A 24,999-nucleotide genomic window follows, 5' to 3' on the forward strand; every position below is an offset into this window, starting at 1 on the left:
AGGTACAGCTGTGTCCCCTTCGAGAGGTTCCAATGGGAGGAGCACGAGGAGGGACAGGATTTGTAAACGTCCCTCTGACAAGTACCGAAGTACGAGGATTTAAGAAAGATATGAAAACTTTATTAGAAGATCCAATGGGACTGGCAGAACAGTTGGATCAATTCTTAGGACCTAATGTTTACACTTGGGAAGAAATGCATGCGATTATGGGAACGCTATTTTCTGCACAAGAGAGGCAAATGATACTACAAGCTGCAATATCAATTTGGGGAAGGGAACAGCCGAATGAGTTACCGGGGGACCAGAAATTTCCAGTAAACGACCCACAGTGGGACAAACAAGCAGAAGAGGGAAGACGCAATATGCGACAGTGGCGAGAGTACATCATTAAGGGAATAAGGGAGGCTGTGCCAAAAGGTCACAACTTTGCCAAGGCGTTTGGAAACTACCAAGGGAAAGATGAGAGCCCAACCGACTTCCTCGATAGGGTGCGGAAAAATGTGCAACAGTATGCGGGGGTGGACCCTAATTCGGCAGTAGGGGAACAATTCATACGAATTGAATTTGTATCAAAAGCATGGCAAGACATCCGGAAGAAGCTTGAGAAACAGGAAGATTGGAACGAAAAAACCACTAAGTGAATTGCTTAGACAGGCCCAAAAGGTCTATGTCCAGAGAGATGAAGAAAATCAGAAAAAGGCAGCGAAAGTAATGGTTCAAACCATCCGCCAAGTAAACTCAGAGAACAAAGAGAAAAGGGAAGCAAGGCCAGAGAGAAGCGGCTGTACTGAGGGAAGGAGGATGAGGAGGGCGGCACGATGTTTTTACTGCAATGAGGAAGGCCACTTTAAGAGGGAGTGCCCAAGATATCGAAAAGAAGTCCGAGCTTATGCCCTCATGGAAGAAGAATAGGGGTGTCAGGGGTCCCAACCCTTGGGGACGAGATACAAGCAGGAACCCCTGGTAAATTTAAAATTAGTTCCTCAAGGGTCAGAAGTAACCTTTATGGTCGACTCAGGAGCTGAAAGAACTAGTATAATCCAAGCCCCTCCGGGAACCAAGATTGGGACCAAAACCATTGGGGTTTCCGGAATAGGAGGAAAAACTATGCAGGTCCCAATAATAGAAGATGTACAGATAAAATGCGACGACCGGGAAGGTATCCAGGATGTGTTATTACTTCCGTCAGCCGGATTCAACTTATTGGGAAGAGATTTGCAGGCACTGCTTGGGATCGGGACGGTGCCATATCAAGGTGAAATTCAGGTGAAACTGTTCGTAATGACTGAAAAGGATGATCAGGAAATAAAGGCCAGTGTCTGGTATCAAGAAGGTAATCGGGGCGGCCTGGACATCACCCCACTGAAAATCACCCTGTTGCCAAACAGCCGCCCGGTGAGAAGACGGCAATATCCCATTGCCATGGAAGGGAGGAGGGGATTACAACCTGTAATTGAGACATTAGTATCAGATGGACTCCTGGAAGAATGTATGTCACCCTTTAATACCCCCATCCTACCGGTCCGAAAGCCCGACGGCACGTATCGAATGGTTCAAGATCTGAGAGGCTTAAATGCGGTAGTCCAAACACGATACCCGGTAGTGCCTAACCCCTATACATTAATGAGCAAAATACCTCCTGAACATGAATGGTTCAGTGTGATAGATCTAAAAGATGCCTTTTGGAGTTGCCCGTTGGAGGAAGGTAGCCGAGATATGTTCGCATTTGAATGGGAAAATCCCTTCACTGGGCGGAAGAAGCAACTCCGGTGGACCGTCTTGCCCCAAGGGTTCACGGAGTCCCCAAACCTATTCGAACAGGTACTGGAGCAAGTATTGGCTGGATTCCATTGTACCGAAAAGAACCAACTATTACAGTATGTCGATGACCTACTACTATCGGGACCAGCAGAGGAGGTAGTGCGAGACGATACTATAAGACTCCTGAATTACCTAGGAGAAAAAGGATTGCGGGTGTCCAAGAAGAAACTGCAATTTGTCGAGAAGGAAATAACATATCTCGGACACAGAGTCAGTAAAGGGCACCGCCAAATAACCCCAGAAAGAATAGCGGGAATAACTAAAATACCGCTTCCCAGGACAAAGAAGGAAATAAGACAATTTCTGGGCTTAGTGGGCTATTGCCGGATTTGGATAAAGAATTATACCTCCCTGGTGAAGTTTATGTACGACAAATTGGCAAAGGAAGACCGGGGAATAATCAGCTGGACCGAAGAAGAAGAACAGAAGTTCAGGAAAATAAAAGGGCAACTAATTGGGGCCCCGGTATTAACACTGCCAGCACTGGAAAAGCCCTTTCAGCTGTATGCAACAAACAATGAAGGAACTGCGTTAGGAGTACTAACCCAAGAAAAAGGAGGAAAGCGGCAACCTGTGGCCTTTTTATCAAAAATGTTAGACCCGGTATCCCGGGGATGGCCGACGTGCATACAAGCCGTAGCGGCAGCAGCCGTACTAGTAGAAGAAGCACGGAAATTAACCTTTGGGGGAAGAATGACGGTGTATACCCAGCACTCCGTTAGCACCCTCTTAGCCCAAAAAGCTCAGCGGTGGTTGACGGACTCTCGCATACTGAAATACGAAACCATTCTGATGGTCGGGGATGATGTAAGCTTTGAAAGGAACAATAGTTGTAACCCGGCACAGTTCTTATACGGGGAATCAACAGGGGAGCCCGACAAACATCAGAAGGCGAGTGGAAGACCCCCGACGGACGGCAAGTACTGAATAAGGAAGTAACTCGTCATATACTGCAACAACTACAACAACAAAGCCATTGGGGAGTGCAAGCTATGTGCGACACTATCCTAAGGGACTATGTTTGTAAAGGGATATTCACACTAGCTCAACAGGAGGTGTGGGGCTGTTACACCTGCCAAAAGGTAAACAAGAAAATGATGCGTGCCACCCATAAGGGGGGACAAACACTAGCCGTCCGACCGTTCCATCGGATCCAAATAGACTTTACGGAACTACCACAAGTTCAGAGATGGAAGTACCTGTTAGTAATTGTGGATCACTTCACTCGGTGGGTGGAAGCATTCCCAACCACTAAAGCGGACGCCCCTACAGTGGCACGGATCCTATTAGAAAATATAGTCCCGAGATATGGAATAATGGGGTCTATTGATTCAGATAGGGAAACACACTTTGCCTCAAAAACACACCAGCTAATCTGTGACGCCTTAGGAATCCAATGGAAGCTGCACACCCCCTGGCACCCTCAGAGCTCAGGAAGAGTTGAGAGGATGAACAGTACTTTGAAGACGCAATTGACAAAACTAATGATGGAAACCAAGCTACCCTGGACCAAGTGTCTACCCCTGGCCCTACTAAGAATCCGCACGGCTCCTCGAAAAGATATAGGAGTATCCCCTTATGAAATGTTGTTTGGCCTTCCATATTGGAACAAGGTGGAGGGCTATCCTTCCCTGCAAGGGGGAGATGTCTTTGTAAGGGACTATTTACAGGCACTGTCTCGTTCTTTTGCAGAATTGCGCAGGAAGGGGTTACTCGCACAAACCCCACCTCTGGACTTCGCACTCCACCGAACTCAGCCCGGTGACTGGGTCCTGATTAAGACTTGGAAGCCAGAGAAGTTACAGCCGCAGTGGGAAGGCCCATTCCAGGTGCTACTCACCACCGAAGCTGCAGTAAGGACAAAAGAAAAAGGGTGGACCCACGCCGCGAGAATCAAGGGACCCGTAAAGCCCGAAGAAGGTGCAGAATGGACTTGCGTCCAGGGAGAAGACCCGATGGTGCTAAAGCTCAAAAGACGGACAAAATGAACTTTGGGACTGTAATGTATATACTGCTATTGTTGAGAAGCGCTGAAGGGGGATGTGATAAGTGCAGGACGACGGTAAGGGTGGGCATGACTGTTTTTCCAGGGTCCTTTGTATCACACTCGCATGTAAACGAGAAATGTTATGACTACAACAAAAAGGAGGCTGGTGGCGAACTGCTTTAGGGGTTATAGGAGGGGGATTGATGGTCCTCCTTCTGCTACCATGTCTGATCCCCTGCTTGCGGGAGCTAGTAGCTCGGGTGGCAAGACAAGTCATGCAACCAGGGGCCCCAGCTGATCCTGTTCAGGTACTCCTACAAAGGGAAATAGAGCTAGAGGAAGAAGCCTATGTAAACCCGTGGCAAAAGCCCAACTGATAGCACATTCTAAAAAGAAAAAGGGTGGATTGAGAGAAATGATTCTTAAGGAGTCCATTTAGAATGTGCTGACACAGAAAGAACGTGCAAAGCAACTTGCAGGGCAACGTATAAACCAATTTGCAAAATCAGGATGAAACAATAGCTTGCTGATTAAAGAAGCGATACGGGTAACGGGAAGACATGCTTAACGGTTGAACAATAACGGTGTTAATGCGCTGAGGCTGATAAGTGGGCCAAAGGGTTATCACATTTGTAATTTTGTAATGAGATTAAGGAAGAATGTCTGCACCTCACATGGGTGCAACTCACAAAGTCGTAAACAAGTAGGGTATAAAAAACTGTGCAAAGTGTAATTCGGCACTCAATCTAGCAGGAGCTGGTTGGGTCCGACTCTGCAGACTCGAAAAATAAAGTTTACCGTTCTGCAAATTGCTGAGACTCAGTGTGTTTCTGACAATCAATACCGACATTGATTTTTTTTTAATTAAAAATATCTTGGTCCCATTTCAATCAGTAAAATTTAGAATGATAAACAAGAACTTAAGAAAGCTTTAGAAAAGACCATTTACACTCAAACCCACTTAGATTAACATTACCTTGGACAGGAGGAGGAAGAGAAATAACACACATGAAATAAAACGAAATCACACAACAGTCAGATTAAACTTCTAGTTATATGTATTTTCATCAAAAATGAACTGGATTCAGCACTCCATGTGTGTATATGCAATCGTGATAAGAAATACAGAGCAGAAAACTTAAATGAGAGGCCAACTCAGAAAATTGAATCATCACTCTGGAAGAAAACATGAACCAGTGGAATGAATATGACCCTCCATGGGAGACATCCCAACGATCTGAGAAGACTCGATGGTGACAAGGAAGCACCAAGCACCTGACTGAGAGTTGGAGAGCTCTTCCCAGAAACAGAGGAGTTCCTTGCGGAAATACAGGACAAGGTGTTTAAGAAAAAGAAAAAAAATCTGAAATACATGCAATACAAGCAAACAAGGCACTAAATGCAGAAAATGCCAAGAGAAACCAGACACAACCCATCACATTCCAGGATCCTGCAGTAGTTGAACTCAATCTGATTACTTATGCAGGTAAAATCAAGTGGCAAAAATCATTCACCAAAATCTTGCTTTAAAACACAAACTGATGAATGACCACCGTAACTTCATTAAGGCACCATGACTTCAAGCCTGATTCAGTTAAGGACATAATCACACAATTTATATGATAATCAATACATTGTTTCAGATAGGATCATCTCACATAACCATTCAGATATAATATTACAGGATAAACAAGCAGTAGGTATAACCATTCTCAACACACACATGTGCCTCGATCAATGGGGCCCCTCACCACAGGCATTTTTCGTCAGTCAAATAACCAAGTTATTTCGTCTGCCAATTAGCGTCCACATGTTGCTACTCTGTCATCCATTGCCACGTCCCACTGTTGAGTCCTTTTTCCTTATCATACGTTCTTAGCCCATCCATCGCCCAGAGTCCCAAACTCTGCCCTGCCCCGCCTCTGGTTTCTGACCCTGCTCCTTTGAACATCCAACTTATGGGTTCCCATTCCAATTTAAGTCTTTGGAGGACAGTGGTGTTTCCAACAACCCTTTAGAAGCAGGGAAAATGAGTCATAATGTGGAAATGAGTTGTGATTAAGGAGGTTAACGAACAATGTCATTCTTCATCCGCCCAGAGATTAGAACTGCAGCCATCTCGACTTCCTCAGTCTGCAGAGAATTCAAGGGAAACAACACGGGGGGGGGGGGGCGGATTTAGATGGACGGATGTGGAACAGATTCACTGGCCGGGTTCAGCAGGCCTGAGTACACCAGTTGTGTTATAAATTCACTAAGTACCAAACACAGAGTTTTTTTATTAGTTTTTTTAATACACTTTCGACATATAAAAAGATAAAAAGAAGCCAGGATCAAAATGAAAAACATTGATACAGTGCAAAAATAAACATACAATAATAATATGATACGAAGAAAGATAATTGAGAAAGCAGCCAAATTGAAGACATGTAAAATTAGTGTCCTCCCCAAGCCCCGCAACGAAAAAAAAAACTCCAGACCAACCACAACACAATATAGAGAATATAAATCAGGACAATCAAACCCCCGAACTGTGAAGACACTTAGCAACAGAAGGTATTAATGCCTACTACCAAAAAAAAGGAGCTGAAAGCAAGGGACCGAAAAAAAACCCTAGTCAAGAGGAAGGTTATGAAAGTACTCAATAAAAGGTCCCCAGAATTATGGAACTTCAAATCCGAATTAAGGACTGAATAATGAATTTTTTCAAGGTCTAAGCAGGCCATGATATCGTTAAGCCATTGAGCATGTGTGGGCGGGGCAACATCTCGCCATCTAAGGAAGATTAAACGCATAGCCAGGAGAGAGGCAAAAGATAATATTCGACACTTCGTCAAACTCAGACGTAAATCTGTCTCACCCCAGAAACCAAACAAAGCAATTAAAGGGTTAGGTTCTAGGTGGTGATTCAGAATATACGATAACGTTATGAAGACATCTTTCCAAAATTTCTCCAAGCTAGGACAAAGCCAGTACATAAGAATGAGAGAGGCCTCGCCCCTTTTGCATTTATCACAAAGCGGACTGATGTTAGAGTAAAACCGAGATAATTTAGATTTGGACATATGGGCTCTATGAACAATGTTAAACTATAAAAGGCCAATGGCGAGCACACAGAGCGGTTGAGTTAATCGATTTGAGAATCGAGTCCCAAGTCCCAAGTCATCGGATAAGGAGGTATTTAAATCATGCTCCCATGCCATTTTAATTTTATCCACAGGGGCACGTCGTAGGGCTGCTAATTTATCACGAATAAATATTAAACCTTAACCTAGTGGATTAATAAAAAGAATTAAGTCCATAACATTTTTCTCAGGCATTTCATGGATGTTGGGGATTAAAGGAGTAATAAAGAGTCTAATTTGGAGATATCTAAAAAAATTAGCATTAGGCAGATTAAACTTAGCAGAGAGCTGTTGAAAAGAGGCGAAGCGATTATGAATATAAAGATCTTCAAAATGTCTAATGCCGTTCCTATACCAATCATGGAAGGCTGAGTCATACGTAGTAGGTAAAAAAAAGGTGATTATGTAAGATAGGGGTAGAAAAGGAAAAACCATGGAACCCATAAAATTTCCTAAACTGAGCCCATATACGTAAAGTGTGTCTGACAAGAGGATTAACTATTAATCTGGACAAACTACTAGGGAGTACGGTGCCGAGAAGTGCAGAGGTAGATAATTCATTAGTGGAGCTCAACTCCATCGCCACCCAGTTAGGGCACTCGGGTTGGCCATGGAAAAAAGACCAAAAGGTAGCACAATGTATATTGGCTGCCCAATAATATAAACGAAAGTCAGGTAAAGCCATGCCACCCTCTTTTTTAGACTTTTGGAGATAAGCTTTGTTAATTCTAGAGCGCTTATTCTTCCACAGATATGACAAAATAATGGAGTCTAAGGAATCAAAAAAGGATTTAGGAATAAAAATTGGGATTGATTGAAATAAATATAAAAGTTTAGGGAGAACATACATTTTAACAACATTAATATGACCTACCAAAGAGATAGATAGAGGTGACCATTGTAACAGACTCCGTTTTATAGTATATGAAAGATTGGCAACATTTTCACGAAAGAGATCTTTAAACTTCCTTGTGACTATAATCCCAAGATAATTAAATTGATTGTGGACTACTTTAAAAGGGAGATCACGAAATGCTAATTCTTGTGCTTCTTTATTAATTGGGAAAATTTCGTTCTTATGTAAATTAAGTTTATATCCCGATAACTGGCTAAACTGGTCAAGAAGTGAAAACATTGGAGGCAAGGATGTAGACGGATTTGAAAGAAAAAGTGATAAGTCATCAGCATAAAGAGAAACTTTATGCTCAACACCCCCTCTCCAAATCCCGGTCAGTTCAGGACAATTTCGAAAAGCTATCGCCAAAGGTTCTATAGCCAAATCAAAGAGAAAGGGACTTGAAGGGCATCCCTGACGGGTGCCACGTTTGAGGGTAAATAACTGGGATTTCTGAGAATTAGTTAAAACAGAGGCAGTCGGACACAAATACAGCAATTTGATCCAAGAGATCAAACTTTGACCGAAGTCAAATTTTTCTAAAACTGCAAAAAGTTAGTTCCACTCTATACGATCAAATGCTTTCTCCGCATCAAGGGAAATAACACATTCAGGAATCCCAGTTGGAGGTGAATATAAAATGTTAAATAAACGCCGAATGTTAACAAAAGGAAGACGGTTTTTAATAAAACCAGTTTGATCATCAGAAATAATAGAGGGGATTACAGTTTCTAATCTATAAGCCAAATCTTTGGCCAAGATTTTAACAACAACATTAAGCAATGAAATCGGCCTATACGAGGAACACTCTGTTGGGTCTTTACCCTTTTTTAATAAAGGAATAATAGAAGCCTCATTGAAAGAGGGTGGCAATTTGCTGTAGTTAAACGAGTCAGATAATACTGAAAGTAACTGAGGGGAGGGAAGTGAAGAAAATGATTTATAAAACTCTACAGGGAACCCATCGGGTCCAGGAGATTTCCCTGAGGACAATGCAGAATATATTTCTTCTAATAATATAGGTGCAGTAAGTTTGGCTTTAAAATCAGATGAAAGTGAAGGAATATTCAGATTATTTAAAAAATGATCGATAGAGATATTGTCATTCAAAGATTCAGAGGTATAAAGTCGAGAAAAAAAAAATTAAATGCGTCATTGATTTCTAAGTGATCTGATGTAAGGTCTCCATTCTCCTTCCGGATCTTTGTAATATGTTGCTTGGCTTTGGAACGCCTCAGCTGATTGGCTAGAAATTTACCAGATTTGTCACCATGAATATAAAAACGACTCTTACTTTCAAGAAGTTGGCGTTCGACAGATTGAGTGGACAGAAGATTAAATTTAGTTTGAAGTTCTACACGTTTCTTGTATAGTTCAAGATTCTTAGTTTGCGCATAGAGTTGATCCAATTCTTTAATCTGATTAATGAGGTCTAATCGATCTGCACAGGACTTTCTATTAAGATTTGCTGTATAGGAGATTATTTGACCCCTCAGATTTGCTTTCATAGCATCCCAGACGATCTGGGAAGACACTTCAGGTGATGTATTGGTGTTGAAATAAAAGGTTATCTGATCCTTGATAATTTTTAGAAAATCATCATCTGATAGTAAAGTTGAATCAAACCGCCAGTTTATTCCTCTGAGGAAGGCCAGGAAAATTTAAGGACAGAGTAATTGGGGCATGGTCAGAAATCAGTATACTCTGATAATCACAAGAATAGACAAATGGAATGTGTTGATTGTCAAGTAAGAAGTAGTCAATTCTAGTAAAGGTATGGTGAACATGTGAAAAAAAAAGAATAATCTCTCTCAGTTGGATGAAGAAAACACCATATATCAGAGATACCATAATTAGAGAGAAACCATTGAATAGCTGAGGCAGATTTAGTAGGTGGAAGACAGAGTTTAAAATAGAACTGGTTTATTTGTCTCAGATCCAGAATATTAAACTGCAGTTCCATTAAAGGTGAATGTGCAGCAGAAGAAATTCCTCCCATGCCCAGTGACCAGGGTGCAGAACTGGGTGTGGTGAGCAGCAGCAATAATTGCAGAGTTCAGCACCGACAGTCAGTCTCGAAATTGCATTCAGCAACGGTGATGGACTAATATCCAGCATGCAGCTCATTGAAACTTTCTCCCCAGTTTGAACCCGGTATTGTGTCACAAGTGTAACATACTGTGAAGTTTCACTGCTGATGTAACGGCCTCTCTGTAATGTTTCACTGCTGAGGTAATGGTTTCTCTGCAGCAGCAATGTTTAGGTTACAACTAGAGATAACAGGGTTTTGGAGTGTGAGACTATCCAATGACAGAAATGTTCTTTCTTGTGAGTCTGGAAGAGAGATTTTCATGGCCTTTTGCTGGGGAGAGATGAGAAGACGTGAATGGAGAGAGTGGGCCTTTTTTTCTTTTTTTTTTTGTTTTCTTTACTGACCCTTTAGTCAAAGTAAGAATTATAAATCTTAATAGTTTAATCACATATTATGTACCATTTGTTACTTCAGGTGTCACACAGACACAAACCTATAAAACTACCAGCAACAATTGAACACACTTGGAGTCTGGTTTTGCAGTGAACAAACACTATTTTATTGGTAACTACTAATAATAGTGTACTTAAACCAGATAATCCAAGGGTTAGCAATCTTATGCATATATAGGTGTGAATACAGGTTACCCCCGGTATCTGAAGGTAGAGCATTCCTATGAAACCGTTTGTAAGCCAAAATGTCATGAAGCAAAGAAGCAATCACCATTAATTTAAATGGGAAAAGATTGTGGACGTTCCCAGGCCCAAAGAATAACTCACCAGATCATACCAAATAGCACATAAAACCTAAAATAACACTAAACTATAGTAAAAGTAGGAATGATATGATAAGTATACACACTATATAAAGTAGAAATATTGTATATACGGTGTAGTTTCACAGAAGATCGGAAAGATAGTGAACTGAAATCGATTTGGAGAGAAACAAAATCGGCACGTGCACGCATGCGTACACAACTGCCACACAAGGCTTCACGGTCACGGTAGTCTTTCTCGGGGTAAACTCACGTATAAAGCAGTCATCATCTTTATCGTAAAAGTGAAAATCCTCTTTGGTTAGCAAAAACGGGTACTAATGTAGGTCTTTCGTAACAGTGAGCTCTTGTAGAGCGAACGTCCGAAAAACGGGAGCCACCTGTATATAAAATCCAAAACCTAGGTGGTAAACGACATAGTCTTACGATGATGTGGTAGATTCAATTTAGTTCACAAGATTGGGGGGGGGGGGGGGGGGAGGAGGGAGGGAGGGAAGAAGGGAGAGGGAGAGGGAGATGGAGATGTAATCCAAGTAAACAGGTGTTGTCGACCTTTTCCAATGCCCATCAAATCTTCCAAGTTAGCCAGACGTGACCAACTCAAGAGCACCTTCTTCAAGAGAAAGTCTCCCAACCCAGGCAAGGGTTAGACTCACCGGTAGATCCCACAGGGTCGCTCATACACACACTAACAGCCACAGATCGATTCTTCTTTATCGATCCTCAAATCCCACCCTTGTGGGTACAAGAAAATCCAACTAGCAGAAACTTTCGTACGAGCCTTCGTGCGTCCGCGTGTCCTGCGAGAAAAGCAGTTACATGTGTTTAAATACCGTTGTGCTGAACACCAGCTGTCCATCACGTAGCTCCGCCCCCTCTCTCTGTAAGAAGTCGCTTGCTTGTTCTGTGTCGGTAAAGGATCATTCTGACCTTGCTTAACCACACAGAACATAAACATTAGCTGGTCACCATAGCAACCCAGCACTTCTGCAGAAATCCAACAGCGTGTCCAATGTCAGTCTCGGTTCTCTTTGCATTTTAAAGAGACAGTCCACAGAAAGTATGAACCCCAGGGACACATTACACAGGGGACACATCGCACAGTATCCACCCAAATGAGATTCTTCAGTTTGGCCAAACTGGACTGGGGGGGGGGGGGGCTATAACCCCCTCTGTTAAGCTGCCAGAAGAACTGAGAGCTACATAAGATTAGATGATGGAGTGAATCGCTTCCTACATTCACAGCCGGTGAATGGCCTCTCCCCAGTGTGAACTCAATGATGCACACTGGTTGATTTGGCTGAGAGAATCTTTTCCCAAAGTCCGAGCAGATCAGTCTCTACCCAGTGTGAAGTCGCTGGTGTGCCTTTAGGATGGATGACTGAGTGAATCCTTTCCCACAGTTTGAGCAGGTGAATGGCCTCTCTCCAGTGTGAACTCGCTGATGTACCTTCAGGTGGGATGACGAAGAGAAACCCTTCCCACAGTCTGAGCAGGTGAACGGCCTCTCTCCAGTGTGAACTCGCTGATGTATCTTCAGATGGGATGACGAAGCGAATCCCTTCCCACAGTCTGAGCAGGTGAATGGCCTTTCCCCAGTGTGAACTCGCTGATGTACCTTCAGTTGAGATGACTGAGCGAATCCCTTCCCACAATCTGAGCAGGTGAATGGCCTCTCTCCAGTGTGAACTCACTGATGTATCTTCAGTCGAGATAATTCAGTGAATCGCTTCCCACAGTCTGAGCAGGTGAACGGCCACTCTCCGGTGTGAACTGACTGGTGTCTCAGTAGCTGATATGCGGAAGTGAATCCCTTCCCGCAGAGTGAGCAGTTGAATGGCCTGTCCCCAGTGTGAACTGACTGGTGTCTCAGTAACTGAGATGACTGAGTGAATCCTTTCCCACAGTCTGAGCAGGTGAACGGCCGCTCCCGAGTGTGAACTCGCTGTTGAGCCATTAGGTCAGATGACAGAGTGAATGCTTCCCCACAAATTCTTCAGATGACCAGTCTTTGCCCAATGTGATTTGACTGGTGTGTCCACAGGTGGGAAGACCCACTGAATCCCTGCTCACACACAGAACAGGTGAATGGCCTTGTCCCAGTGTGAACTTGCCGATGTACCTTCAGTTGAGATGACTGAGTGAATCCATTCCCACCGTCTGAGCAGATGAATGGGCTCCCCCCATGTAAACTAATGGGCATGCCAATTGGTCAGATGATCAAGTGAATCCCTCTCGACAGTCTGAGCAGGAAGGATGATTGACTGAAACCCTTGCTCCTGTTCTTAAATATCTGGACAGAGACAGCAAAACTGGTGTGTTGTGTTCGAGATTCCCGTAGGCAAATTCCTTGTCATTTTTAACCTGTAAAAAGATTTACAAAATCCATCAATGGGTGTGGGACATTTCTAATGAGATCGCTTGAGTTGTCAAGGTGTGACCTGGCATCACACTGTTACAGTTAAGTTCAACCCAAGTTGGAGACAGAAATCATCTCCTGACGCTTTTCCTGTCTCTATAAGAATGGAGCATTTCTGCCGTCTCCAATCTGTGACCTGGCTCAGTTTGACTCTCTCCATTGGTATTATTCCCTGTTCCCACTGAGCTGCATGGGTGCCTGGCCCCACAGTAACTGAAACAATCTCACACAAGTAGCCTGCAATCCGTTCCATGCACCCACAACTCTCAGTGTAAATAAAGTTACCCCTGACATCCCCTCCGTATCAACATTCAAGCACCTTAAAACTATACCTCTTCACATTAGCCATTTCAGCCCTGGTATAAAAACCTCTAGCTATCCACACGATCAGTGTCCCTCATCATCCTATACATCTGAAAAAGACTCTAAACATAAACAAAGATATTATGCATTTCTTTGAGGATTTGTTGGGAATAGACAACATTATGACAGGAGATAGGGTGCAGGTAAGCAGCTTTTTCCACTGAGGATGGGTGTGATGACAACCATAGGTCATGGGTAAGTGGGGAAGTGAAAATTTAATGGGAACATTTGGAAAAGCTCTTTACTGAAATGGTCGTGAGAGTGTGCAGTGAGATGCCAGCACAAGTGGTGAATATGAGCTCGGTTTCACCATTTAAAAGAAGTTTGGATGGGAGCCTGGATGGTAGGGGTATGGAGGGCGATGGTCCCAGTGCAGGTAGTTGCATTAGACAGTGTAAATATTTGTTTGGCATTGACTGGATTGAGTACGAATGCTGAGTTCCTCCGGCATTTTGTGTGTGTTGCTTGGATTTCCAGCATCTGCAGATTTCCTCTTCTTTGTGATTGGAGGTAGAACAAAAGTGATTTTCTCAACTGGTGATGTAAAAGATTTTGTTCCCTTCCTCCGAGTTCCTAATCCTTGCATTTAGATAGCTGGAGCTCAGCTCTGTCTGAGAGATCCATCGGTTCCCATTCCCTCATCAACCGGAAGCTCCCCTGGGCCCGTGTATGGATCATCGGGCTGAGAGAGATGGAAGAGAGCAGGACTGTCCTGGGATTGCGGACTATGATGTCTGGCTTTCACAGGAATTATCCTGAAGCCGGTGTTTAAGTTAAAATCATGGACAATCGCTCTTACCTGCATCCGACATTTTCAATGCCTTCAGTGTGCTGCGCGCATGCCTAATACTCGGGGACGTCCTCAGCCTGACGCCTGCGCATTTCATCGACGGCGAAATTTTTAACTCATGGCCCTAAGGGTAATCACGGTGCCATTAAAAATTTGTGCAGGCACCGGTTCAAGGTCCATACCTAATTTTTTTTTGTGTGTATCGAAAAATCTGCAGCTGTTTTAACGCAGAAAGCAGCTCCCATAAGCAATATTCTCAATATCAATGAGTATCTATTGCCAAAGTAAAATGCGGTTATAAAACACAGGAGATTCTGCAGTTGCTGAGAATACAGAGACGCACACACACAAAATGCTGGAGGAACTCTGCAGTTCAAGCAGCAACTAAGCAGCGGAGTACACAGGCTAGGCGTGCTGGTTCAGTCTAAACGTTGTCTTTTTATGCCTCTCCAAAATTTCTGCCTGACTGTTGATTTCCACCAGTATTTTGCAGAAATTAACCACCTTTTTTTTTCGATCAACCAGTTTCCAAATGCTTCTAATCTTTCTTGTGTAGCCACATCCTGCTGGTCTGGTTCCTCCTCCTCGTAAACTCTAGACCCCATCTGTCTTTGCAGCCCCAAAGCCTGACTCTGCACCATCGAAGTTTCACTCGCTAGTCTGCTGTCAGACTTTAGAGGTGCATTGTGTTACGAAACTGCAAGTTCGTTTACTGCGAGTGTCGCTTTAAGTGCCTGAGTGAGAAGGGTCTTTGACGTAAAACACAAAGGAGGAGGGGGAAGGGAGGGGAAGGGGGAGAGGGGTGGGAGAGGGGTAGGGGATGGGGAGGGGTGAGAACGTCAAAACCACGGTGAGCTCATCATCTTACTCAGACTGGAGAAAATCATTCAGGTCTATAAGATGATGAGAGGCATTGGTCGTGTGGATAGCCAGAGGCTTTTTCCCAGGGCAGAAATGGCTAACACGAGGGGAAATAGGTTTCAGCTGCCTGGAAGTAGGTACAGAGGAGATATCAGAGCAAAGTTTTTTTTAAACAAAGAGTGGTAGTGGTGTGTGTGTGGAATGCACTGCCAGCGACGGTGGTAGAGGCGGATACAATAGGGTCTTTTAAGAGACTCAGAAAGGTACATGGAGCTTAGGAAAATAGATTTCGATGATTCTATGAAATTCAAGGGAAATCTCCTATCCCACGGAGTGGTGACTAGTTGCAACCTGTCATCTCAAGGAGAGTGGGAGGGGAACGGCAGGGGTAGATTTTGATATACAGATATGGAACAGAAACATGGGCAGGAACCAGATGGACCGAGTGGCCTTTCCAGTGTACATTGTGAGTGTGGTACAGACAGTAAGTACCTGAGACACGGCATTTTATACAAACTGTTTTATCTTTCACAGATCCACAGTATTAAGCACCAGTCTAGTTTAAGACTAACATCAGAAGAACAGACTCCTCCAATGCTCAGTGACCAGGGTTCAGTCCTGGGTGCGATGAGCAGCCACAAGAACTGCAGAATCTGACAGTAACAGTTCCTCATGAACCCGCAGCTGCCTTCAGTTACTGTGATGGTTAGACTTTTAACACAGAGATGATTTGAACTTCCTCCCTGATGTAGGGGGGTTCAGACCGAAGATGTAGGGGAGAAGGAAAACAAAAAGATAATAAAGTTGCGTGCCCCATAAGGGATAAACAGAGAGGAAGAGGTGGAGAGTTTCTTAAATGCATCTATTTTAATGCTAGGAGCATTGTTAGATAGTTGGATGAGGATAGAGCATGGATTGAGACATGGAAATATGATGTTGTAGCTATTAGTGAAACATGGTTGCAGGACAGGTGTGATTGGCAACTAAATATACCTAGATTTTCGTTGTTTTGCGTTGAATTACTTGTCCGAGAAAATATTACAGTGGTGTTTTGACAGGACAGATTAGAGGGCTCGTCTCGGGAGACTACTTGGGTGGAATTGAGGAATGGGAAAGGTGTAGTAATACTTATAGGGGTGTATTATAGACCACATAATGGGGAGCGAGAATTGGAGGAGCAAATTTGTGAGGAGATAGCAGATATTTGTACTAAGCACAAGGTTGTGATTGTGGCAGATTTTAATTTTCCACACACAGACTGGAAGTCCATTCTATAAAAGGGATGGATGGTTTGGAGTTTGTAAAATGTGTGCAGGATAGGTTTTTGCAGCAATACATGGAGGTACCAACTAGAGAAGTAGCAGTGTTGGATCTCCTGCTGGGAAAGAGATAGGTCAGGTGATGGAGGTATGTGTTGGGGAGCACTTCGGGTCCAGTGATCACAATACCATTAGTTTCAATATAAGTATGGAAAAGGATAGGACTGGACCCAGGGTTGAGATGTTTGATTGGAGAAAGGCTGACTTTGATGAAATGTGAAAAGATTTAGGAGTCGATTGGGACAATTTGTTTATGGGAAGGATATAACAAAGAAATGGAGTTCATTTAAAGGTGAAATTTTGAGGGTACAGGATCTTTATGTTCCTATTGGGTTGAAAGGAAAGGTTAAAAGTTCTAGAGAGCCATGGTTTCAAGAGATATTGGAAACATGGTTCAGAAAAAGAGATCTATAATAAATATAGGCAGCATGGAGCAAATGAGGAGCTCGAGGAATATAAAGAATGTAAAAAGAAGCTTAAGAAAGTAATTAGAAAAGCTAAATGAGGATCTGAGGCTGCTTTGGCAAGTAAGGTGAAAATGAATCCAAAGGGTTTCTACAGTTATATTAATAGCAAAACGATAGTGAGGGATAGAATTGGTCCCTTAGAGAATCAGAGTTGACAGCTATGGGGGAGATTTTGAAAAATTATTTTCATTGATATTCACTAAGGAGAAGGATATTGAATTGTGTAAGGTAAGAGAAACAAGTAGGGTAGTTAAGGAAACTCTGATGATTAAAGAAAAGGAAGTAAGGAGCTTTTAAGGAATATAAAAGTGGACAACTCTCCGGTTCCTGACAGGATATTCTCTAGAACCTTGAGGGAATTTAGTGTAGAAACAGCAGGAGCTCTGACGGAAATATTTCAAATATCATTAAAAACATGGATGGTGCCGGAAGATTGGCAAATTGCTCATGTTCCATTGTTTAAAAAGGGGTCTTAGAGTAAACCTAGCAATGATGGGCCTGTAAGTTTGACGTCAGTGATGGATAAATTAATGGAAAATATTTTTGGATATGGTATATAATTATCTGATTAGACAGGGTTTGATTAGGAACAGTCAACATGGATTTGTGTGTGGAAGATCATGTTTGACAAACCGTATTGAACTTTTTGAAGTGGTTACTAGGAAGGTTGACGAGGGTAAAGCAGTGGATGTTATCTATATGGACTTCAGTAAGGCCTTTGACAAGATTCCACATGGAAGGATAGTTAGGAAGGTTCAAATGTTAGGTATTAATATTGAAGTAGTAAAATGGATTCAACAGTGGCTGGGTGGGAGAAGCCAGAGAGTAGTGGTGGATAACTGTTTGTCAGGTTAGAGGGCGGTGACTAGCGGTGTGCCTCAGGGATCCGTATTGGGTCCAATGTTGTTTGTCATATACATTAATGATCTGGATGATGGAGCGGTAAATTGGATTGGAAAGTATGCAGATAATACTAAGACAGGTGGCATTGTGGATAATGAAGTAGGTTTGCAAAGCTTGCAGAGAGATTTAAGCCAGTTAGAAGAGTGGACAGAAAGATCGCAGATGGAGGCTAATGTTGAAAAGTGTGAGGTGCTACATTTTGGTAGGTCTGATCAAAATAGGACATACATGGTAAATTGTAGGGCATTGAAGAATGCAGTAGACAGAGTGATCTATGGGGCATAGATAATAGAATAATGGTGAATAGTCCCCTGAAGGTGGAATCTCATGTGGATAGGGTTGTAAAGAAAGCTTTTGGTATGCTGGCCTTTATAAATCAGAGCACTGAGTATAGGAGTTGGGATGTAATGTTAAAATTATACAAGGCATTGTTCAGGCCAAATATGGAGTATTGTGTGCAGTTCTGTCACCGAAATATAGGAAAGATGTCAATATAATTGAGAGAGTACGGAGAAAATTTACTAGAATGTTACCTGGGTTTCAACACCTAAGTTACAGGGAAAGGTTGAACAAGTTAGGTCTTTATTCTTTGGAGTGTAGAAGGTTCAGGGGGGACTCGATAGAGGAATTTAAAATTATGATGGGGATAGATCGAGTTGACGTGGATAGGCTTTTTCCATTGAGAGTAGGGGAGATGCAAACAAGAGGACATGAGTTGAGAGTTAGGGGGAAAAAGTTTAGGGGTAACATGAGTGGGAACTTCTTTACTCAGAGAGTGGTAGCTGTGTGGAAGAGCTTCTAGTAGAAGTGGTAGAAGCAGGTTCGATATTTTTTATGGGGTGAATGCAGTTCGGTGGGATTAGGTGAGAGTAAGCTTTCAGCACCGACTCGAAGGGCCGAGATGGCCTGTTTACATGCTGTAATTGTTATGTGGTTATATAATAACCATCCAGAAATTATATTACAGGATGAACAAGCAGGACTAACTCCCTCAATAGATATAACCATTCCCAACACCCACATCTCCCTCGACCAATGGAGCACCTCACAACAGGTATTGTTTCTGTCATCAGTCAGACAATACAATTATTTTCTGTCAATCAGCTTTGAAATGTTCCTACTCTGTTATGCAGTTCCTCTCCCTGCTGCTGATTCCCTTCTCACGATACATTCTTACCCTAACCATCTTCCAGAGCCCCAAACTCTACCGTGTGCAGACCTGCCTCTGGTTTCTGACCATGATTCTTTGAACATCCAACTGATGGTTTCCGATTCTACTTCCAGTCTTTAAAGAACACTGGTGTTTTCAACAACCCTTTGTTATCAGGAAAAATGCCCCATAAAATGGAAATGAGTCGTGATTAAGGAGGTTAACTACCAATGTCACTCTTCCTCCTCCAGAGATTTGAAGGGCGAAGAACATCTCAGACAGAACTGCAGTCAGCTCAACTTCTTCAGTCTGCTGGAAATTCAAGGGAAACCTCTTCACCCACAGAGTAGTGACTGTTTGGAACCCATCACCACAGTGAGAGTGAGAGGTGAATAACAGGGGATGATTTAAAAGGACTGTCGTGGAATTGAATCTCAGCAAGGTCCAGGCGGCCTGAGTTGACACTCTACTGTGCACTACGTGTGTTATAAATTCACTAAGTACCAGAGACTGAGTTTAAAATAGGACTGATTTATTTGTGTCCAGAGTCTCCCCAGTGTGAACTGAGTAGTGTGCTCGTAGGTGGGATGACTGAGTGAATCCTTTCCCACAGTCTGAGCAGGTGAATGGCCTCTCACCTGTGTGTACTAACTGATGTCTCAATAGGTGAGATGATAACGTGAATCCCTTCCCACAGTCTGAGCAGGTGAACGGCCTCTCCACAGTGTGAACTCGCTGATGTGCTATCAGACTTTAGAGGCGCGTTGCAACAACCCAACTGTCTGAGGCACAGTCCTTTGAAATTAGTGAAAATGACTCAAAACGTTCAAAAGAGCAGGGAAAAAGGAGTTAACCACCTCAGTCTGGAGTTCTGAAGAACGTTAAAACCACAGTTCTTCAGCATGGAGAAAATCATGCAGGAAATTCGTGGAGGTGTATTTGATGATGACAGGCATTGGTCGTGTGGATAGCCAAAGGCTTTTTCTCAGGGCTGGAACGGCTAACACGAGGGGCATAGGTTTAAGTTGCTTGAGCGTTGGTACAGAGGAGATGTCAGAGCTAAGTTTTTTAAACAAAGTGGTGTGTGTTTGGAATGCACTGCCAGCAACGGTGGTAGAGGCAGATACAATAGGGTCTTTTAAGGGACTCTTAGATGGAGCTCAGGAAAATAGGTGGCTATGCGGTAGGGTAATTCTGGACAGTTTCTAGAGTAAGTTACATGGTCGGCACAACATTATGGGCCAACACGTCTATAATGCTCTGTAGATTTCTATAATTCTATGAAATTCAAGGGAAATCTCTTATCACACGCAGAGGTGACTAGTTGTAACCTGTCATCATAGGGAGGTTGAGAGGGAAATGGCAGAGATAGATTTTGATAAACTGATATGGAACAGAAACATGGACACGAACCAGATGGACTGAGTGGCCTTATATAGTGAGGGTGATAGAGATAGTAAATACCTGAGACACGGGATAAATGATATAGAATTGATTTATCATTCACAGATCCACAATGTAAAACTTCTGCCTAGTTTAAGGCTAACATCAGCAGAACAGACTCCTCCAATACTCAGTGACCAGGGTTCAGTCCTGGGTGCGGTGTGCAGCTGCAAGAACTGCAGAATCTGACAGTAACAGTCCCTCATGAACCTGCAGCTGCCTTCAGTCACTGTGATGGCTAAACTTTTAACACAGAGATGATTTGAACTTCCTCCCTGATGTAGGAGCGCTCAGACCGAAGAAGTAGGGGAGAAGGAAAAAAAAGAGATAATAAAGTTGCTTGCACCGTTAGGGATAAACAGAGAGGAAGAGGAGGAAAGTATCTGGAATGCACCTATTTTAATGCTAGGAGCATTGTAAGAAAGGTGGATGAGCTTAGAGCATGGATTGATAACTGGAAATACGATGTTGTATCTATTAGTGAAACATGGTTGCAGGAGGGGTGTGATTCGCAACTAAATATCCCTGGATTTCGTTGCTTCTGGTGTGATAGAATCAGAAGGGCAAGAGGCGGAGGTATTGCAATGCTTGTCTGAGAAAATATTACAGCGGTGCTTTGACAGGATAGATTACAGGGCTCAGTTAGGGAGCCTATTTGGGTGGAACTGAGGATTGGGAAAGGTATAGTAACACGTATAGGGGCGTACTGTAAACCACCTAATTGGGAGCGAGAATTGGAGGAGCAAATTTGTAAGGAGATAGCAGATATTTGTAGTAAGCACAAGGTTGTGATTGTGGGAGATTCTAATTTTCCACACATAGAAACATACAAAAAAGGTGCAGGAGTAGGCCATTCGGCCCTTCGAGCCTACACCGCCATTCAGTATGAACATGGCTGATCATCCAACTCAGAACCCTGTACCTGCTTTCTCTCTATACCCCTGATCCCTTTAGCCACAAGGGCCATATCTAACACCCTCTTGAATATAGCCAATGAACCAGCCTCAACTGTTTCCTGTGGCAGAGAATTCCACGGATTCTCCACCCTCTGTGTGAAGAAGTTTTTCCTCATCTCGGTCCTAAAAGTCTTCCCCTTTATCCTTAAACTGTGACCCCTCATTCTGGACTCCTCCAACATTGGAAACAATCTTCCTGCATCTAGCCTGTCCAATCCCTTTAGAATTTTATATGTTTCAATAAGATCCCCCCTTAATCTTCTAAATTCCAGTGAGTATAAGCCTAGTCGATCCAGTCTTTCTTCATATGAACGTCCTGCTATCCCAGGAATCACTCTGGTGAACCTTCTGGAATCTGGTGAAGCACAGGAATCAGTGCTGGGTCCATTGTTATTTGTCATCTATATCAATGATCTGGATAATAATTTGGTAAATTGGATCAGCAAATTTGTTGATGATACAAAGATTGGAGGTGTAGTGTACAGTGAGGAAGGTTTTCAAAGCTTGCAGAGGGATCTGAACCAGTTGGAAAAATGGCAGATAGAGTTTAATACAGACAAGTGTGAGGTATTGCACTTCGGAAGGTCAAACGAAGGTAGAACATACAAGGTATGGGCACTGAGGAGTGTACTACAACAGAGGGATCTAGGAATACTGATACAAAATTCCCTAAAAGTGGCATCACATGTAGATAGGGTAGTAAAGAGAGCTTTTGGTACATTGGCCTTTATAAATCAAAGTACTGAGTATATGAGTTGGAATGTAATGGTGAGGTTGTATATTGCATTAGTGAGGGGAAATTTGGAGTATTGTGTGCAGTTTTGGTCACCGAATCACAGGAAGAATATTAATAAGGTCGAAAGAGTGCAGAGAAGGTTTACAAGGATGTTGCTGGGACTTGAGAAACTGAGTTACAGAGAAAGTTTGAATAGGTTAGGACTTTATTCCCTGGAGCGTAGGAGAATGAGGGGTGATTTGATAGAGGTGTATAAAATTATGATGGGTATAGATAGAGTGAATGCAAGCAGGCTTTTTCCACTGAGGTTAGGGGAGAAAAAAACCAGAGGACATGGGTTAAGGGTGAAGGGCAAAAGGTTTAAAGGGAATATTGGGGCAGGGGGCTTCTTCACAACTGGGTCTGACTGGTACTGGCATAACTGGTTCTTCTGGGCACATTCTGTCTCACTCCCAACCATTTTGTACCTTCCTTTGCACAGGTATGTAATGTCTAAAGGACCAGCGTTTGAGTAAATGAGACTCACCAACTTTCTCCTGACTGAATCACTGGAATCTCCGAGTCAGATGGGTTCTCTCCAGTCGGTGCTCTCAATCCTCGGGCTGTTTCACTTGCTGCTGTTCCCTCGTCTTCAGTCGCGCTCTGCTTCCAGTTGTGTGCTTTTCTTCCAATAAATGTCTCACTGCAGGTCTAACTTTAACATGAAAGATAATGAAGCACATTAACAATACAAAGGTGGACCAAACATTTCTGCTTAATGTTACTAGGATCAAAACTCACTGAAATTTAAACATTGAAGGCAAATATAATGATCTCAGTGAACAATTTTTTATTGTCCCTCACATGACACAGACGATATGGGATAAGAAGGAGCCATCATTCAGTCATGGTAAGACATAAGACCCAGGAACAGAATCAGGTGATTCAATCCATCTGGTCTGCCCACCACTCAACCAGGGCTGATGTTTACACCAACACCATATTCCTGCCTTCCTCCTGTAACCCTGAAGCTACTCAGCAATCATCAATATATTAATCTGTCACAAATATACCCAAATGGCAGCCTCAAACAAATTCTGCGGCAACAAATTCCACATATCAGACATCTTGTAGCCAAAAAAAAAATTATCTCAGTTTTAAAGGGAAGCATCTTTATTCTGAGACTGTGCTGTCAGATCACAGACTTTCTGTCTGATGGAAACATCCTCTCCATGCCCACTGTATCCAGGCTTTTCAGCATTCGGTAGGTTTACTTAACCATACATCCCCCCACCACCCCCACCGTCCCTCTGAACTCCATCCAGCACAGGTCCAGAACCATCAAATGCTCCTCACACATAAAGCCGATCATTCCTGAGATTATTCATGTGAACCTCATTAGCAACAACTGTACTGAACACATTTCCAGGAATAACAGACAAACTGGTTCCAGGATAATTTACAAGGACAAGTTGTGCTTCCTTTACTGTTATACTATCACTCCATTTCCAGACTAAAACAGCACCATTTCAGGAAGTTTGTATTACAGATCCTGTCTTGTCTATACTTGACCGACCGCCGTCGCTGGACTATAAACTTGCAGGAGTAACGTGTGGCTCAGCTCTACTGCGTGGAGCTGAGGCTCGAACCATTCTCCCCCGAGACTTCCCAGTCCATCGGTATAGCAGGCAGTAAAATCAAAGATCCCCACAACCTCGGACGTTCTCCTTTCTCACCCACCCCAGTCCGGGAGAAGACACAACAGCCATAAAGCTCCAGGACAAACGCGAGGAGCTTCAGGAAGCAAGACGAGTTCGGGGAAGTTATGGGACTCAGTGGCCAAAATCACACCACGTGATCTGGCGTCACAACGCGGAGGGCGGGGCGAATCTGCGGCACACAGCCTCACGTGACCTGTCGGCCAGACTTTCATTTAAATTCTGCGGAAACAGACAGCCTGGGCTCCTGGTTTGTATCGTTCAATGCAGATTAAGTGAAGTCGACACATTTCTGACGAGCCCGGATAGTTGGGAAACAAATGAATTCCTGGCCCTCAGTTCGGGGCTCACGGCCAACATCGGATCTCCCCGCTCGGGATCGGTCTCAATACTCACCGATGGGAAAGTGATATCTTCGGCCCGCAGACACTGATCCCGTGGGAAGAGATGAAAGTCTTTCCCGATCACACAGCCGACCCACTTCAGCTCTGAGCGGAGAGGATAACACCGTCCACCCGGAGACTGTGAACATGAGCGAAGAGATTGTTACATCATCGGGAGTCGGGCCCTCGGAAACAGACGCGCAGATGCTGCCAATCTGCGGTTAAATGGGAGGGGCAAACGGGATCACGTGTCAGGATTGGCGACACCTCCCCCCCTCCCCCAGGCAGAGACTCCAGCTACTCATTAGTCTGTGGAAAGAAGCAAACTTGCCGCTCACATCTCCACTTACCTTAAATGTATTAGACATTTCAACCCCCAGGAAAAATATATCGTCTGTCCATTCTATCTATTCCTCTCCTCATCTTATAAACGTCCATTCAGTCTCTTCCCAGCTTGAGCCGCTCTGGAGAAAACAACACAAGTTTGTCCAGCCTCTGCTTATAGCTCATGCCCTCTCATCCAGGCAGTGTCCTGGTAAACCTCTTCTGCGCCGCTCCCAAAGCCCCGACATCTTTCCGAGAATGGGGGCGACCAGAACTGTATGAAGCACTCCAGATACGGTCTAACTAGTTTTATAAAACTGTGTTACAACCTGTAACGTTTTAGAAACGAACCAGCAGCAATAGAGTTCACACTGGAGTCTGGTTTTGATGTTAAAACCACTCTCTTTATTAGTATATAGTAACTTAACAAAATAAAGGAAAGTTAACAGTGTTAAGTGTATATATGTGTAAATATAACCCCCAGATTATCGAACCTGAGGGAACAAAGCTTAGAGTCTTAAGATGGTAAAGTAGGAAAGTTCAGTAATCCACG

The 24,999-nt window shown here is 43.4% G+C and overlaps 1 long non-coding RNA gene across 4 annotated transcripts in view; it reads right to left on the bottom strand.

The window, feature by feature from the left end:
* LOC132388797 (uncharacterized) overlaps positions 1 to 24,319 on the bottom strand; it is a 36,184-nt gene extending 11,865 nt beyond the window's left edge. For 2 of the 4 annotated variants that reach the window (XR_009510346.1, XR_009510345.1), the window contains exons 1-2: positions 24,136 to 24,316; positions 22,569 to 22,736 (exon numbers count right to left, since the gene is read on the bottom strand). This is a non-coding gene — a long non-coding RNA (uncharacterized LOC132388797). Of the gene's footprint in view, positions 1 to 9,099; positions 13,000 to 14,216; positions 14,332 to 22,568; positions 22,737 to 24,135 lie in introns of those variants that run through there. The other 2 variants (XR_009510344.1, XR_009510343.1) reach the window with 2 other exon arrangements.
* Positions 24,320 to 24,999: the final 680 nt, after the last annotated feature.

This window comes from Hypanus sabinus, unplaced genomic scaffold, assembly GCF_030144855.1.
Source record: "Hypanus sabinus isolate sHypSab1 unplaced genomic scaffold, sHypSab1.hap1 scaffold_412, whole genome shotgun sequence".
NCBI lineage: Eukaryota > Metazoa > Chordata > Chondrichthyes > Myliobatiformes > Dasyatidae > Hypanus > Hypanus sabinus.